This window comes from Bos indicus x Bos taurus, chromosome 6, assembly GCF_003369695.1.
Source record: "Bos indicus x Bos taurus breed Angus x Brahman F1 hybrid chromosome 6, Bos_hybrid_MaternalHap_v2.0, whole genome shotgun sequence".
NCBI classification, from domain to species: domain Eukaryota; kingdom Metazoa; phylum Chordata; class Mammalia; order Artiodactyla; family Bovidae; genus Bos; species Bos indicus x Bos taurus.
In genome coordinates, this window is record NC_040081.1 from 46,347,171 (window position 1) to 46,364,134 (window position 16,964).

The window sequence follows — 16,964 nt, forward strand, 5'->3', positions numbered from 1 at the left end:
GAGAAGCTGCTCTGTTGACCTTGTTAATTCCCAGGTCACACTCCACCAGTCCACCCCTGGACTGTTTTGTTACATGAGCCAAAAGATTATCTTTGCCACAAAAAGGATCCTAACTGATGGTGTAGTTATTTTGCCTTTTAGGAGATCCTCTACAACATGAGTATCACTATTTGGTACAGGACTCCTACCTGCATGTTGGTTAAACTAGAGGAATCTTTTAGAACTTTTTTTCAGTCAAGACACTCCATGACCTTACAAGGATGAATTCTGTGTTCCAGACCTACTAAGCTACCTGCAGTTCCTTGAACACACGCGATGTCTCTCTCACCTCTGGATCTTTGCCCACTCAGCACTCTTTGCTTGGAATGCCTTCTTGTCTCTACCTAATTCTTACTTGTACCTCAAAACCCAACTCAGATTTTGCATCATCAGAGAAGACTGCTTCTCTTATGAATTCTCCTCATATCTTAATTATGCATAAGCAATATACTAATCATATGTTAGCTTGTCTTTCTTTTCCACTAGACTCATTCTGTTTCCTTAAGGGGTTTCTTTTTCAGCTTTATATCTCTAGAACCTGGCCTAGTGCTTGCCCATAGTGGGCTTTAGTAAATGCTTATTGAATGAACAAATGAAATCATCTAACCTAATTCACTCATTTTACTGATGAGGAAAATTGCTCAGTTCAGAGTAATAACTTGCTTGTTCCAGTGTCACTCAGCTATTTTACCTCCTAAGTTGATTTGTGGAATTGCCTGTGGAAATCCAAAAAGGAATATTTTGAGAGAAAAAAATGTAAACGCTTGGGCTCACTCAAGTTTTTTCATTTAAATCAACTTTATTAAGATATAATTTTGTACAATAAAATGTGTGCATTTTAATTACACAATTCTGTAAAATTTGACAAATGTGTATACTCAAATCACCACCACTGCAGTCAAGTTACAGAACATTTCACCACCTGGAACAATTCTCTTTATGTTCCTTCCCATTCGATCTTCCATATGCACATTCACTGCAAACAACCATTGATCTGCTCTGTTCCTAAATGTTAGGATGGGCTTTTCTAAGTTTCATGTAAATGGAATCATGCATATGTACTCTTTTGTGTCTGACAGCTTTTGCTTAACATGATTTTCTGAGATTCATCCATGTTATTTGATTAGTTTTCCATTCCTTCTTATGACTTGATAGGATTTCATACAATTTGTTTACCCATCATGGTTAGTGATATCCATGTTGTTCTCATGTTTTGGTGTATTATGGATACAGCTTCTAAAAACATTTGTGTGCAAGCCTTTACATGGAATATCTTCATTTCTTTTGGGTAAATATCTGGCAGTAGAATTGCTGAGTCATAGGTAAACATAAGTTGAACTTTGTAAGAAACCTCCAAATTTTTCCTGACGTGGTTCTACCATTTTACATTCCTGATGGTGTATAAGAGCTATGATCATGTTAGTCATTCTAATAGGTGGCTTTAATTTGTATTTCTCTAGTTACTTAGGATGTTGAGCACCTTTTTACGCTCATGTGCCATTTTTAATACTTTTTCGCAGTGTGTCTAAATCTTTGCCAGTTTTTAATCAGTTACCTGAACTTGTAAGAATTGTTTATTCTGTTTATACTTCTGTTATGTAAAATTTTCTCTCGACTGTGGCTTGTCTTTTTATTTTAACCATCTTTTAAACAGCAAGTTTTAATTTTGTTGAATCAGTTTATCCATTTTTTTATGGTTCATATTTTTTGTCTCCCATCTACAAAATCTTTGTATAACTCAAGGTCACAAAATTTTTTTTCCTGTACTTGTTTCTAGAAACTTTATAGTTTTAGCTCTTACATTTAGGCCTTTGATTCTTTTTTTTTTTAATTAACTTTCCTGTATGGTACAAATTAAACATTGAGGGTCACATTTTGGATACGGATACACAATTTTTTCCAGCACCATTTGCTAAAGAAACTATCCCTTTACATCCATACCTCTGTATAAAATCAATTGACTGTATTATCTATGGGCTTATTTCTGTACTCTCTACTCTGTCCCATGGATTTATGTCTATACTTACTCCAACACCACACTGTCTTGATTTGTAGCTTTAGAGTAAATCTTGAAATCAAGTAGTATAAGTTCTCTAATTTTGCTCACCTATGTCAAAACTATTTTGGCTATTTTAAGTTATTTGGATTTCTAAATAACTCTTGGAATCAGCTTTTCCATTTGTATCCAAAAAAGGCTGCTGGAATTTTTTTTTTTAATATTGAGATAGCATTAAATCTATAGATAGGTTTGGGGACAGTTGATATCTTAATAATATTGAGTCTACCAATCCATGAACGTGGACTGTATCTTCATTTTCTTTAGGTCTTGTTTATTTTCACTCAGTATTTTGTAGTTCTCCAGGTAGAGTTCTTACACATATTTTGTTAAAATTATTTTACTTTTTTATGCTGTTGTAAATGATATTTTTAATTTCAATTTCCAATGGTTTGTTAATATATAGAAATACAATTGCTTTTTAAATATTGACCTTGTATCCTGAGATCTTGCTAAACTTACCACTTCCAGTACCTCTTTTTGTAGCTGCCCTAGGCTTTTCTACATATAAAATGTCATCTATAAATAAAGATGCTTTTACATTTTTTTCAAATCTATGTTTTTATTTATTTTTCTTCCTTTGTTCACTGACTAGAACCTGCAATAGAACACCGAAGTGCTGCAGCTCATCTAATTTAAATTAAATATACTTCTTTCTTAAATAAATGCAACAAATATTTTCAGTATATGTCAATTTACTAGTTTGAGCAATTTAGGGATAAAATAATGGAAAGGAATGAAATAGGTTCAGAATGAGGTGGGAAGACATACAAAGTCAAGATAATTTTGCTCAAAATTTTATGTTGCTGATGATCCAAATGGCTTCTTCAAATTATTAAGCAATTGGCCCCAGGTATTAATGTCTTTGTTATGTTAATTAGGTAATTATTTCACGTTACTTCAACTATTCTTTATCCCTAAAACTTTTTTCTTAGATATATGATATGCATATATTTATTCAATAAGAATTAAATGCTTACTCCGAACATGAGACTATTCTGAGTGCTCAATGTTTGTATGTATTTGTATGTTTGCTTTTTCAGTAATAAATGTGGTAAGAGACTGCTTCTTATGGAATTAGAATACTAACACCTCTTTTTTGAAGTAATGGTGCTATCCCTCCTATGAAGAATAATGGTCCTGCAAAGATTTTCATGTGGCAGTCCTTGAATCCTGTGAATCTGCTACCTTACATGACAAAAGGCACTTGACTTGTGTGAGTAACTTAAGGAATTTGAGATGAGCTGTTATCCTGGATTATCTGGTGAACTCAGTGTAATAAGGGTCCTTATAAGAGAAAGAGGAAGGCAGGCAAGAGTCTCAGAGTCAGAGAAGGATTTGAAGATGCTTTGCTCTTGGTTTTGAGAATGGAGGAAGGGGCCACGAGTCAAGGAATGCAAGTGGTCTCTAGTAGCTGCATAAGGCAAGGAAATCGATTCACCCCTAGAGCCTTTAGAAAGAACTCAGACCTGTTGACACCTTGATTTTAGGACTTCTGACTCTCAGAACAGTAATCAATTTGTGTTATTTTAAGCTTCTAAGTGTGTGGTAATTTATTACAGAACACCAGAACCTAGTCCACCTCCTCTCAGATGAATTGGAGTTATCATATTGACTGTTACCTACGACAATAAGTCCACAATTGCTTGAATTCTCTTACCTATAAGATCTATGATTCTACCTGTCCATTTCCTCTCGTGATTTTTATAATATTCAAATAAGATAAAATTTGTAAAGTATTTTGAAGACTACCTTCTACCACTCTGGTGCTGACAGGGAAAAGACTCCCCAAAGTTGGACTTTTATAAGGCAAGTGTAATAGAGGTTTCAAGGGATGTGCATTGCCAAATCCTAACGTACGTTTCCCTGTAGAGGGAGTTCACTGGTGTAACACCCCTCACTCCCTCTTCCCGTGGAGAGGAGTGAATTGTATTATTGATGATGTTGGGAATCAATGAGTGGCCATGTAAATAAAGCCAACCCCTTTCTCTCACCTTTCTTTGGGGAGCCAGCAGCCCAGAGCAAACATATGTTCTTTACTGTTCCTCTGTGCCCTAACATTAGAAAGTCTGGATCCAGTGGTATGGGAGGAAGTGGAGTAGGTAAGGGGAGTAGCTGCAGTTGTTCAGTTCATCGCTGGGCAGACAGGTCCAAGACACAGTTTTGAAAAACCTATTCTTGTGCCAAAACTAAGTCACGTTCCCCAGGATTAACTTTATCATTAAGAAAGATGATGCATCATCTTCATCTGCTTGTATTGCCTAGATTTTATCTAACTACTCAGAACTCAGGCAGGAAGAAGGGTGCTGCTTACTGAACCTCCAGACTTCATTCAATAGGGCAAAGAAGTCAAGGTTTGCAAGGCAGAAACTATAACAATGAGTCATGGAATATAAACTAGGAAAGGAGTGAGAGGTTAGGAGGGGTTGACAGTAAGTATGGATAAAGAGAGGTGAATGGACTGAAAGTAACAACAAAAAGTAAAAGCACTTTGAAGAAAGGGTACTTCAGCAAGTAGCTTGGAAGGGTAATCTTTGTGGCCAAATGAGATATTTACATCTGAAATTTTGGAGATTGTGCCAATTTAATTGATATCAAAACCTAAGGTATGGTAGATATCTGAGGTGGAGTAAAAGAACACATCATTGAATATATTGGAAGTAAAGAAACCAGGCGGAGAAGGCAATGGCACCCCACTCCAGTACTTTTGCCTGGAAAATCCCATGGATGGAGAAGCCTGGTGGGCTGCAGTCCATGGGATTGCTAGAGTTGGACACGACTGAGCGACTTCACTTTCATGCATTGGAGAAGGAAATGGCAACCCACTCCAGTGTTCTTGCCTGGAGAATCCCAAGGACAGGGGAGCCTGGTAGGCTGCTGTCTATGGGGTCGCACAGAGTCGGACACGACTGAAGCGACTTAGCAGCAGCAGCAGCAGCAGCAAGAAACCAGGAGTCTATGATACTGGATGGATCAATCAGCCTGCATGTTGAAATTGACAAATATGACATGGGTAGAGATAAAAAGAAAACTGAACTGCAAGTTCATTTTACTGAGAATGAGGAAGAAAGACCTAGGGGCTACTAATTAGTGACTCAACCATGGAGGAAGAAGAGTGGCGTGAGCCTCAGAGGAGCAGAAGGGGGTTGCAAGAAGGAAGGGGGGTTGCAAGAAGGAAGGGGGAGTAAAACTCAACTAGCTTTGAGGAGTAAGGCTGGTGCGGAAGTACTTTGGGTCTGAGAGAAAAGAAATAATCCATTTGAGAGGGCAGCATAGAACCCATGTCTCCAGGAAACAGCCTGCTTTTTGTTAGGTGAATACATTCTTCAGAGAGGAGGTTAAAAATTACAAGAGCTCCTTGATTTCACAGGGCATTGGGAATTTTAGAGACAGAAGAGGGAGAGGAGTGAAGGATAGGTGGGAATTAGGTCAGAATAAGGAAAGACAGTTTAGGTGAGTACGTGATGATGGGGAAGCTTCCTATTCTGATGGAGAGTAGAACAAACGGAATCTTCTCAGTGGTAATGCTCTGTACCAGACTGTTTTCTGTGGTGGGGTGGCTGCTTCCTCAGGCAGCCTGAGGTTGGTATGGTCTAATTATAGGCAGCTGCTTCTTCAGACAGCAATGCTTGTGGCTGTCTCCGTATTAGCACTGCTCTGCTTTGGTGATGGAGCTATCTTTTCCCCCATCCAGAGAGTTTGGTTCTCTTCTCCCTCTGTGGGCTTTTGTCTGTTCATGTTTCAACTTATTCATGGCTTGGGAAGAGATTGTTTTAATTACTCAGACAAAAGGATCCTTTTGTTATAAATGGAATCAAGCATAAGAAAAATGACATTAGAAGGAAACCTGGATCTACGCAAAGTAATGGAGAGCACTAGAAATAATAATTATTTCAGTTCAGTTCAGTTCAGTTGCTCAGTCGTGTCTGACTCTTTGCGACCCCATGAATCGCAGCACGCCAGGCCTCCCTGTCCATCACCAACTCCTGGAGTTCACCCAGACTCACGTCCATCGAGTCAGTGATGCCATCCAGCCATCTCATCCTCTGTCGTCCCCTTCTCCTCCTGCCCCCAATCCCTCTCAGCATCAGAGTCTTTTCCAATGAGTCAACTCTTCGCATGAGGTGGCCAAAGTACTGGAGTTTCAGCTTTAGCATCATTCATTCCAAAGAAATCCCAGGGCTGATCTCCTTCAGAATGGACTGGTTGGATCTCCTTGCAGTCCAAGGGACTCTCAAGAGTCTTCTCCAACACCACAGTTCAAACGCATCAATTCTTTGGCGCTCAGTTTTCTTTATAGCTCAACTCTCACATCCATACATGACCACAGGAAAAACCATAGCCTCGACTAGATGGACCTTTGTTGGCAGAGTAATGTCTCTGCTTTTCAATATGCTATCTGGGTTGGTCATAACTTTTCTCCCAAGGAGCAAGTGTCTTTTAATTTCATGGCTAGTAATTATTTAGGTTAATATAAAACTTTTTCTTTTATCTGTTTTTTAAAATCATATCAAGCAAGAATAATAAGAAATTACAAGGTTAGACAGAAGTAAAATATATGACAATAGCACAACATCAGGTAGGGTAGAAATGTGGTGAACATACAGTTTCAGGTTCTCCATGTGAGTGGTATGAGTATCACTGGAGGGGATACTAGGATCAATTAAAGAGGTATACAATAAATCCTAAAGCAACCACTAAAATAAATCACCAAGTTATAATTAATAAGCCAAAGGAGATAAAGTGTAATCATAAAAATATGCAGTTCAAAAGAAGCCAGAAAAAGGAGTAGAAAAGATACAAAACACAGAGGGAGAAAATAGCAAAATATTCAGCCAAATCGATAATCACATTAAAATGTAAGATTTAAATGTCAACAATTCAGGGACTTCTCTGGTGGTCCAGTGGCTGAGACTCTGTGCCCCCAACGCACGGGGGCCTGGGTTCAATCCCTGGTGAGGTCCTAGATCCCACATGCCGCAACCAAGACTCAGCACAGCCAAGAAAAGGCTGCAGTGGCAAATGTAAACATTTCAACCGAAAGGCAGAGATTGTCAGGTTAGATTTTTTAAAAAGACAAAACATTTTTAATAAGACAATTGTTTTATTTATTAATAAAAATGAAGACCTTTCAATTAACTGACATTATTTTGAAGGCATATTTGCAAAAAAAGAATATTAGTATAATGATAAAAGGTGCATTCATCAAGAAGATACAACAGTCCTGAACATATATACACAAAACAGTTTCTACAAATAGGAAGCAAAACTGACAGAAGGGCAAGGAAACAGACAAGTTTAAAATCACAGAGATTTTAGCACTCCTCTGTCAATTATTTACAGAAAAATAGGCAAACAAATCAGGATGTAGGTGTTGCTTGTTTTGTGTTCATCTGAAGTTCGTGCTATATTCTTTCAACACCTAATTTCAAAAAAAGCTTTTAATTCCAAGAAAATTTTCTTGAAATACAGTGTTTAGTATTTGTTCTGTTTTCTTATTTTGGTTTTCTTCTACAGGAAACCCTGGAGAAGTAGGTCACCTGGTATCTTTACGTAGTTCTACCAGACAGGCCATCTTATCTCCACTTTTCAGTTAACGAAACTGATGATCAGAAAGGTTTTGCAATTTCGTCAAGTTTCCACAGCTTGTAGAAAGAGAACTAGACCTCTGGCCTGCTCAGCGTTCAATCCTGAGCTCTTTCTTTTACACTACCCTGCTGCTTGGGTCCAGATGTTACACAATTGGTCTTTCTCTCTGTTTGTGTCACTGACTTTCTCTCCCATGGTCACGCTCATGTGTCTCAAAACCTTCCTTCTCAAAGTGAGGTCCTTGGACCAGCAGCCTTGGCATCACCTGGAAACTCATTAGAACGGCAGAATCTCCCTTGCTTCAGGACTACTGGATGAGAATCTGAATTTTTACAAGATGCCCTGGTGATTCCCGAGCCATTAAAATTTGAGAAACACTGCTCTAGGAAAAAATCAGAGGGCACTTTATTCAGTGGTTCTCAAATTTTACTGCATGTTAGAATCATCTTAGGTATGTCCAGTCATTCAGTCATGTCCGACTCTTTTGCGACCCCATGGACTGCAATCCATCAGGATCCTCTGTCCATGGGATTTTCCAAGCTAGAACACTGGAGCGATTTGCCATTTCCTACTCCTGGGGAATCTTCCCAACCCAGGGAATCGAACATGTGTCTCCTGCCTCTCCTGCATTGGTGGGTGGATTCTTTACCACTTGAGCCACCTGGGAAGCCTCCTTGTACACATTTAAAAATCCCGATAACCAGGCCACAATCCTAACAAGTCAGAATCTCCTGGAATAGAGCCCACACATCAGTATATATTATTTTAAAACTCCCCCAGAGTAAAGCCAAGTTTAGAAACCAGTGCTTATGGCAGAGCTTTTTAGCCCTTAATGCTCCTAGGAGTCACCTGGAAGCATCTTAAACAACCGATGCTGATTCAGAGGATCTGGGGTGGGGGGTTCTGAGATTCTGTATTTCTAATAAGTTCCCAAATGACAAGTGCTACTGGTCCGAGGAGTTCCTAGAGCAAAATGAAACTACCTGGGGTTTCTTTCAATAATACCAATAAATGCAAATAGCACAGAATCAAGGCAAGCTTATCTAAGGCACCCCCTTGGCCTGCTGATCACTGAGTGAGATAAAACAAGGAACTCTGGGAGAAGGGGAGTGGGGTGCCGCAGGCTCTCCCGTGGTCTTCCAATTTGCTTCACACCTGGTGCTGGGCTGGGCAGGGCCACTGTACCTAGCCAGGCTGAGTGGGCTAGCCAGCATCGGGCTGTGGCACTTGGGCTTCAGGGCAGAGTTCTTGCAAGCACACGCTTCTTTCTGGTCGCCCATGCCTTCATGGGCTGTCTGCCTTGTCTTCCCCTGCCTATGCTTTCCTTTTACCCTAGGCGCCTCTGTGTAGGCTTACCACAGCCCCTGAGGCGTTGCTCTCCCTGCTGTGTGTTTACTCAGGCCTTAGACCAATTCAAAGCTGCAAAAGCTCAGGCCGCAACACCAAGGAACTCCAGCCAGAACCAGGGCCACAGGGACGGGTCCCTGAGAGACTCAGCATGACGGAACTTGACTGCGGTTCATCCTAGCTCCATGCACGGCAGGCAAGATTTGGTCTGATGACTGTAGTTGGCAGGACTTAACATGCACCGCGTTTTCTCCAGCTTATAATTTACATATTTTTCTCCTTGGCAAGATCCAAGCACTGTCATCAGCAGGTTGGAAGGGACTAGCTGAGGGTGAGGTGGGCCTGTGTTGGGTTCAGCTGTGGCCCAGTTTTGACTCAAATCCCTTGGCCTCCAGCAGTCAGGGCTGGGATGGCTGTGAGTAAGGGCTTCCCTCTGGACAAGCTGCAGCTGAGGAAGGCCCTGACAACCTTAACTGGCCCTGTTTCTAAGATGACAGGATGCTTACTGCAAATTCCAGTGGCCCTCAAATTAACCTATACATAGAGCAAACTAGTTCATGTTTCTCCGGGGTTGACAGGAAGAACCGTGGGAAGGGAAGGGGGATACTGAGACCTCAGGATGTCTAGGGCCAAGGCAGGCAAGCAGGCAATTCTTTCTAACTGGGATTATCCCGGGGTTTTTATTTGGGGCTTGTTCACTGACATTTTTTCTAAGCCCTACTTACAAGGCACTTTACCACATTCCATGTAAAACTCGTGGTCAGAACACAACCTGTTTACCCTCTGCAGCACCGTTTACCCCCACCCCCAGATTCTTGAGACTCTCTTTAATTTCCTGCCAGTTTCTAAGAGTTGAAAGAAAACCACTCTGGGACCTAAAAGAGTTAATGTAGCTCAAAGGAGGAGCAGGTTTCTCCTCTCTGCTGACAGCATAATTAATCTTTATTGTTCCCTGAAGGATAGCCAATGGCCTGCTTCATTCCCCAGAGGAGGGGGTTCAGCAGCCTCCCCTAGGCTCTTGCCCCAGCTACTAAGTGGCCAGATACCCACCTCATATCCTGCGGGTTGGACCCAGCCTCTCAGAAGGGCCTCTGGTCTCCACAACTTCTTGTCATTTCCCCAAGCCTAACAATACCACCTCAGGGGCACTGTTGAAATATAGGTCATTGGAGGGTGGAAACAAAAGAAATTTCCTGGCTGGTAGGTGAGTAATTGGCTTAGTGAAACCTCACCTGAGGGGTAGCTAATTAACCAACAGAGAATAGAGGAGGAAGCTGTAAGTCCTTATCATGGAGAAACAGTCCAGTGCGTGAAGACTGGCCTCTATGGGACTGGAAGTTTCAGCCTGGCCACTGGGACCCTCTGACAGCCCTAGTGAGTGAAAGTAACTCAGTCGTGTCCCACTCTTTGCAACTCCATGGTCTATACAGTCCATGGAATTCTCCAGGCCAGAATCCTGGAATGGGTAGCCTTTCCCTTCTCCAGAGGATCTTCCCAACCCAGGGATTGAACCCAGGTCTCCCGCGTTGCAGGTGGATTCTTTCCCAGATGAGCCACAAGGGAAGCCCTAAGTAGCCAATAAGTTATTGGATCTCCTTAAGGGCTCTAAGACCCAGGCCTTGAACCCTCTTCATTGGAAAGTCCCAGAATTAAGGTTCTACTTGCGCTTCCTGGCTCTCAGTGTGGTCACTAAGGAGGAATTTGTGAGAAATGTGCATTCCCAGGCACTGTCCCAGACCCGCTGAGTTGGAATCGCTGGCGGTGGCATCCAGTAATCCCTGACTTAACAAGGTGACTCCGGTGCAGCCTCAGGTTTGAAGACCACTGCTCATCATTAGTTCAGCCCCTTGAAAGCAGGCTGCTTTGGGACCATCCAAGGGTAAGGGACTTGGGTCAAGTTGTCAAGGTCTGAGGGCTTCCCTGGTGGCTCAGAGGTTAAAGCGTCTGCCTCTAATGTGGGAGACCCGAGTTCGATCCCTGGGTTGGAAAGATCCCCTGGAGAAGGAAATGGTAACTCACTCCAGTCAAGGTCTGAATATGAGCTCTGCCACTTCCTAGTCATGTGACCTTGCAAATGGGTCTCTTGGCTCTTAAGATGGAGGAAAAAACACCTCTTCCACAAGAAATCATGAGCATACAGCAGTTTCTCTTTCCCACTCCTATATGTCTGATAGGAAATTTACAGAACAAGACCTACTACTGTCCTTAGAGTAAAAGTCTGTAAGATAGTACAGGGTACTAATGTGAAGTGAGTGAAGTCGCTCAGTCGTGTCCGACTCTTTGCGACCCCGTGGACTGTAGCCCATCAGGCTCCTCTGTCCATGGGATTCTCCAGGCAAGAATACTTGGTACTAATACAGGGTATTAATAATACTGTTTAATTAACATTTTTAATGGTTCTAGGTTTAAAAGTTCAGTTCAGCCTTTGAATCCTGAGAAAAGGCTTTTTTTTTTTTTTGAGAAATAAATTTCCTCATGCTGACTTTCATGAAAATAGTTTCAAAGCTTAGATTAAAATTTTCCTAAAAAGTGAAATTAAATTTTATGCAATGACGCTTCATTTTTTTTTTTTTCTTCTTCATTTTAAGAGAGAGAAGGCCAGATCATGTGAAGCTTGATTTGGGCTTTTTGTATATGTAATTCAGGATCAGGCAAAGTTAATTTGTGCATTTGATTTGAGCATTTTTCTTTTCTCCTACTTAAGGCACCGTGCTTTTGACTCTTCATTGCATGCCACATTATTTTTTACTTACATATCTTTATAGCAAGAATTTTAGAAGATACAGACAAAGAGAAAGAAAATCACCCATATCCTATTGCTTAGAGATCACCACTTAATCACTGTTAAGGTTTCAGTATATTTCTCCAAGGTTTGGGTTTCTGCTTTCAAGTGTAATTATTAAGAAGTGCACATATAGAAAAACTTTTTCATAGGATCATACTGTATTGTGATTACCCTACAGGGAAGAGGGACTCCTGCCTCTCAAAATTTGCTTCAGCGTCAAAGCTGATGATGCCACAAACACACCGGAAGGATATGAAAAGGTTTATTATTCACATATGAGGTTTTCTGGGGAATGCAAGGCAGGCTTCCAATAAGGTCGAAAAATGGCTCGAAAGAGCTGGGAAATGAGACTGGCTTGGGGGCTTTTTGTATGGTTGGAAGGTGGCTCTGGGTGAGGGTTCCTGCACAGAGACTGGGGCCTCGCATGGTTTGAACTTCCCTCTGGTGCCAAAGGAGGTTGCACCTGGGCTGGATTACTCCATTTGCTCAGCCTGGGGCCAATCAGGAAAAGATGAGAGGGACTTGCAGGTTGGCATCAGATAAACCTCATCACTTGCACAGTTTTGTATCTCTGTCTTAAATTCAGCATTGTGTGTTATACAGTTAACGGAGACAAAAAGCTTTACTGTCAAATTCCTCTTGACACTGGTATCTTGTGGCAATGCCAGTTTTCCATGTAACTGATAGTTTATTTATCCATATTCCAGATGGATCTGTAGGTTAAAAAACAACATTGACTTTTTTCTTATAAAACAAATTTTTTAAAATCATGGAACATATACACACTACTATATATAAAATAGATGAATAACAAGAACCTACTTATTGTACAGCACAGGGAAGAACTATACTCAATATTTTGTAATAACCTATATGGGTTAAGAATCTGAAGAAGAATATACATATACGTAAAACTGAATCGCTGTGCTGTACAGCTGAAACTAACACAACTATACTTCAATGAAAATTAATTAAAAATAAAAAATAAAATGCAAATGGAACAACAAAAAACTCACGAAGGAATAAAGCATAGCATGTATCCTGAAAACAAGACATTAATAAGTTTTCCTTGAAAATGAATACAGCTTGCTCAGGGAAGAGAATACAAATAGTTTTCTTGCTTGTGAGCATATTTGCATTTTTATGATCACATATTGAATGTGTGAGTCACATATCTAATCTGCTTTTAAATATTGGGCCTAAAGGCCATAGGTACTTATAATCCTACAGGTGGAGGCCGCACCTTGTGACAACAAAAGACAGCTCAAGTCAGCTTCAAACAGGAATCAAAACTAACCGCAGGGCTATTTTTTCCATCTGTAATAAAGAATGTTCCAGCATCTTTAATGACCGAAGATAATCCTCTGTCGTCATCTTGTGCATCTAGGTTATAAAAATATATACACTGCTTTGAAGAAAGGTTCTGGTCCGCTGGTGTTAAGTGAAGGTCAGATTATGGAAAACTGGCATTGTTACAACAAGAAATGAAGCCTGCTTATGTTCCCCTTGGTATTTTTGAATAAAGAATCTCAGTACGTAAGCCCCAACTTGAAGATTTAATTAAGGACATGAGGAGTGATGGATTCTAGATGCTGATCAGGGAAGATGACTTGCCATGCACTAGAGAAACACCTTCCATTGAAATCTGTGAGGGAAAAAATCTTGGTTTCAGATTGACGGTCTACTGAAAAACATTTTGAACAGACCAGGAAGAGCATAACAAATTGGAATATCTTATTCCAAGATTTAAAAAAAACACTTTTTAAAAAAGAAACTATATGGTGGAAACATCAGCCAATCCTATTTTTCCCCCTTTAATGCGAAAGAAATTGTCAGCCCGAGAAATAAAGTGGGTATGCTTTCTGAACTAAAGTGTAAAGACTGGCAATACAATGTCAAAACAATAGCTCAATGAGGGAGATAAAAGATAGCATAATGGAGGCAGGGTGAATCAGTTGGGTTAGTTTAGAGAGATGGATGTTCCTCATACTTTCCCTAAGAGGGATGGTTCACCAGCAGTGGCAGAAATGTTCCCGGAGCATGCCTTCTAGTGGTTGGCATCTCCAGGAAGCTCCCCCCAAGATTCCATGCAATCGTCAATAATTCCAATAATGCACACACAGCAGTTAACACAATGTCTGCTACACAGTTTGCAGTGAATGATGTTAATATCACCGTGAAGGTGATGATGACAGTGTGATGAGGACATGGTGACATTCACAGTCTAGGGGAGGGAGCATTCTAGTAAACAGGCGGCCATGATATAATGCAATGAGATAACGCATGAAGGGTGATCAGGACCGAAGAGAGAAGTCCACCAAGACTGGGGGCAGGGCTGCAGGTGGGAACCGCACCGTTCAGCCAACACACAGCTGTGCGATGTGGATGTGCATGAGTGGCTGTCATGGTTGTCCATCTGTCTGTGTAAACAGGAACAGAGTTGGGTTTAGACAACTGCTGCTTTATTCGTTTCCTCTTCCTTGTGCTACATAAGGCCAGGATCTCCAGGAGCTTTAAAAAATGCCACTTTAGGATGCTATTCAAGAGTAGTTTGGATGTATATTCCAGTCAGTAGAGCTTTCATTGTTATATAAAGGGGCACGCAGGATGGAAAGAAAAAGAATTATCGTTGCTTAGGAAACAGAGCACTCTTTCCTGTGATTACAGTCTCAAGACTAAAGTTCCATGCTCACTGTGGGATTTTTGTGACAGCAGGGTATACCTATCAAAAGATTTTTGAAAGAATATAAAACTAGGGTTCTTTGAGTTTCAGGAGACTCTTGCTCTGGACTCTTCTCTGTTGACCTTTCTTGAATGGCTTTCCCTGGCCCTGGTCACTTGAAGACTTGGCCTCCTGGCTCCTGATCATCTGGAAACATGGCTTTTATCGTCACAGCCTGCTCATGAAAGGGCAGGGTAAATATTCAATCATTATCTAGTTGTTAGTAAGTATTCAAAATGTCCAAAGTGCTGTGGTAGTCTTTATGAAGGACACCTGAGCCCTATCCTTCGTGATTCCAATGCGGTGAGAAAGGTAATGTCTACACTAGGAAAGAATAGGTATCATGCTGAGCTGTTGTAGTGGGGTAGGGTGCAGTTACTGAGTGTCACAGGAACTGGAGGTGGCAGAGAACTGCCTTACTTCACATAGGTGTTCAGGGGAAGGAATAGAAGGATGGTAGATGGCCAGCTGAATGGGTGGACGGGAGGGTGGACGGGCGGGCAGAGAGTTGGGTGCCTGCCTACAGGCATGGGTATCACAGCATAACAGTGGCTTTAAAGCCAACTGGGCCAGAGTGGCTGGTCTGTCATTTACTGGTGACATGACCTTAGGAGATTTAATTAACTGCTTCAAATTATTTCACCTATAAAATAAGATGATAATCCTATCTTGCAAGATTGTTGAGAGAATCAAGTGTGATAAGGTTTGTAAAGCAGCTTGTATGTGGTAGTCACTCAATAGTGAGCTTCCCAGATGGTGCTAGTGGTAAAAAAAACCCACCTGCCAATGCAGGTTAGATGTAACGGATGCAGGTTCGAACCCTGAGTTTGGAAGATGCCCTGGAGGAGGGTGTGGCAACCCACTCCAGTATTCTTGCCTGGAGAATCCCATGGACAGAGGAGCCTGGCAGGCTGCAGTCCATAGGGTCTCACAGAGTCAGACACGACTAAAGCGACTTAGCACAATAAAGAGTGACATTTGTATTCATAATGATCTAGATATGTTTCCAGGTGGACAAGGAATAAAGGCAGGCCTGGAGAAAGGATGGGATTGAGATGGACTGACAGGAGGAAAATGACCCTCTGACAGAAGAACCGCATGATCAGAACGTGTACCTCGGAAAGCTGGAGCATGTTCAGCGTCACTAAAGGAAGCAAGCTAGAGCCATAGTTTCCTGAGATAGCAAAGGTGCTCTGAGGCCCAAGCTCAGAGGATTTACCATGCTAAGGAGTTCCGGCTTCTCCCTGGAGGTTGGCAGGGAATACCGGATATTCAGAGGAAGCAGAAAGGCTCTCTCTGGGCCCCCTTTCTTCCTCAGCCCGACCTTGACAACATCCGGACTGCCTTTGAACTTGGAGGCTCTCATTTTTTACAGTATTTATAGTTCCCCTTACTTTTTACCAGTAGCCCCTGGACTTCCTGTGCCCAGCACAGCTGCAGGTCTGTGGCAGCCGGCCTCTCCATCTCCAGGGGAGCAGCTGACAGGCTGCTTACCACACAAACCCTCCCCTGACAGTGAAGAAGCAAATGATTTTTAAAGATTAGCTGCCACAAAGAGAAACAAGGTCCTTTACACCTCCTTTGTCAAATAAATGCACCCTGTGAATCAGAAGAGCTCCTGCGGTGACTCACTCTTAGACAAGTCTGCCAGCAGATCTGTGGGCCTGCTGCCAGGCAACCAGAGGCCTGGGCTTGTGGGGAGGGGCTGCGCTGGACAGGGTCACGCAGACCTCCTGGGGGCCAACCCCAGAGCCTGGAAGGTACCAGGGAGGTTCCCTTCCATAGGAGGTGCCAGAGTCAAGGGAGAGCAGTCCTACACTGCTTTCAGCAAGCTACAAAGTGCCCAGAGTCAGCCGATCTTAACGAGCGGTTCAGGGACACCCTTCAGGAAGTCTGTCAGCTCCTGCAGAGTTAGATGACTATGTGCATTTTGTGGGGAGGGGACCCCTAGTTTTAGCTAGATATTTTTGGTTCTAAGTCCCCCCTGGAAGTCTTGATCACATCTCAACTCCTCACTTTGCCTAGAGAGCATGAATGAGTGACTTCCTAAAGTTATTCCACCAGTGGGCAGCAGAAAAAAAGGGTGGAAGCGAGGTCTCCAGGGCCCTTTCTCCAGGGCCTCCCTGGCCCCATGAGAGAGCCAAAAATAAGATGACAGCCTGTGATGTTCTGCACAGGGCCCCCTGGATGGAAACTATGCATATCAAGAAGGACTACTTTGAAAGTCTTAATGGGACTGTAAATGTGACCTCTCCTTCCGGCGAACCCCTCTCCCCACAGACCACCCACCTGTCAGGCTGGCTTCTTATTATGAGGACAGCTCTTGGTGACAAGCATTTGTGACGGGAGGGTTGCTGAGGCTGGCTCCCTGACTATGAAGCACCTGGCAGGGAGGGGAGGGGAGGTGGGGTGGGGATGGGATCCTT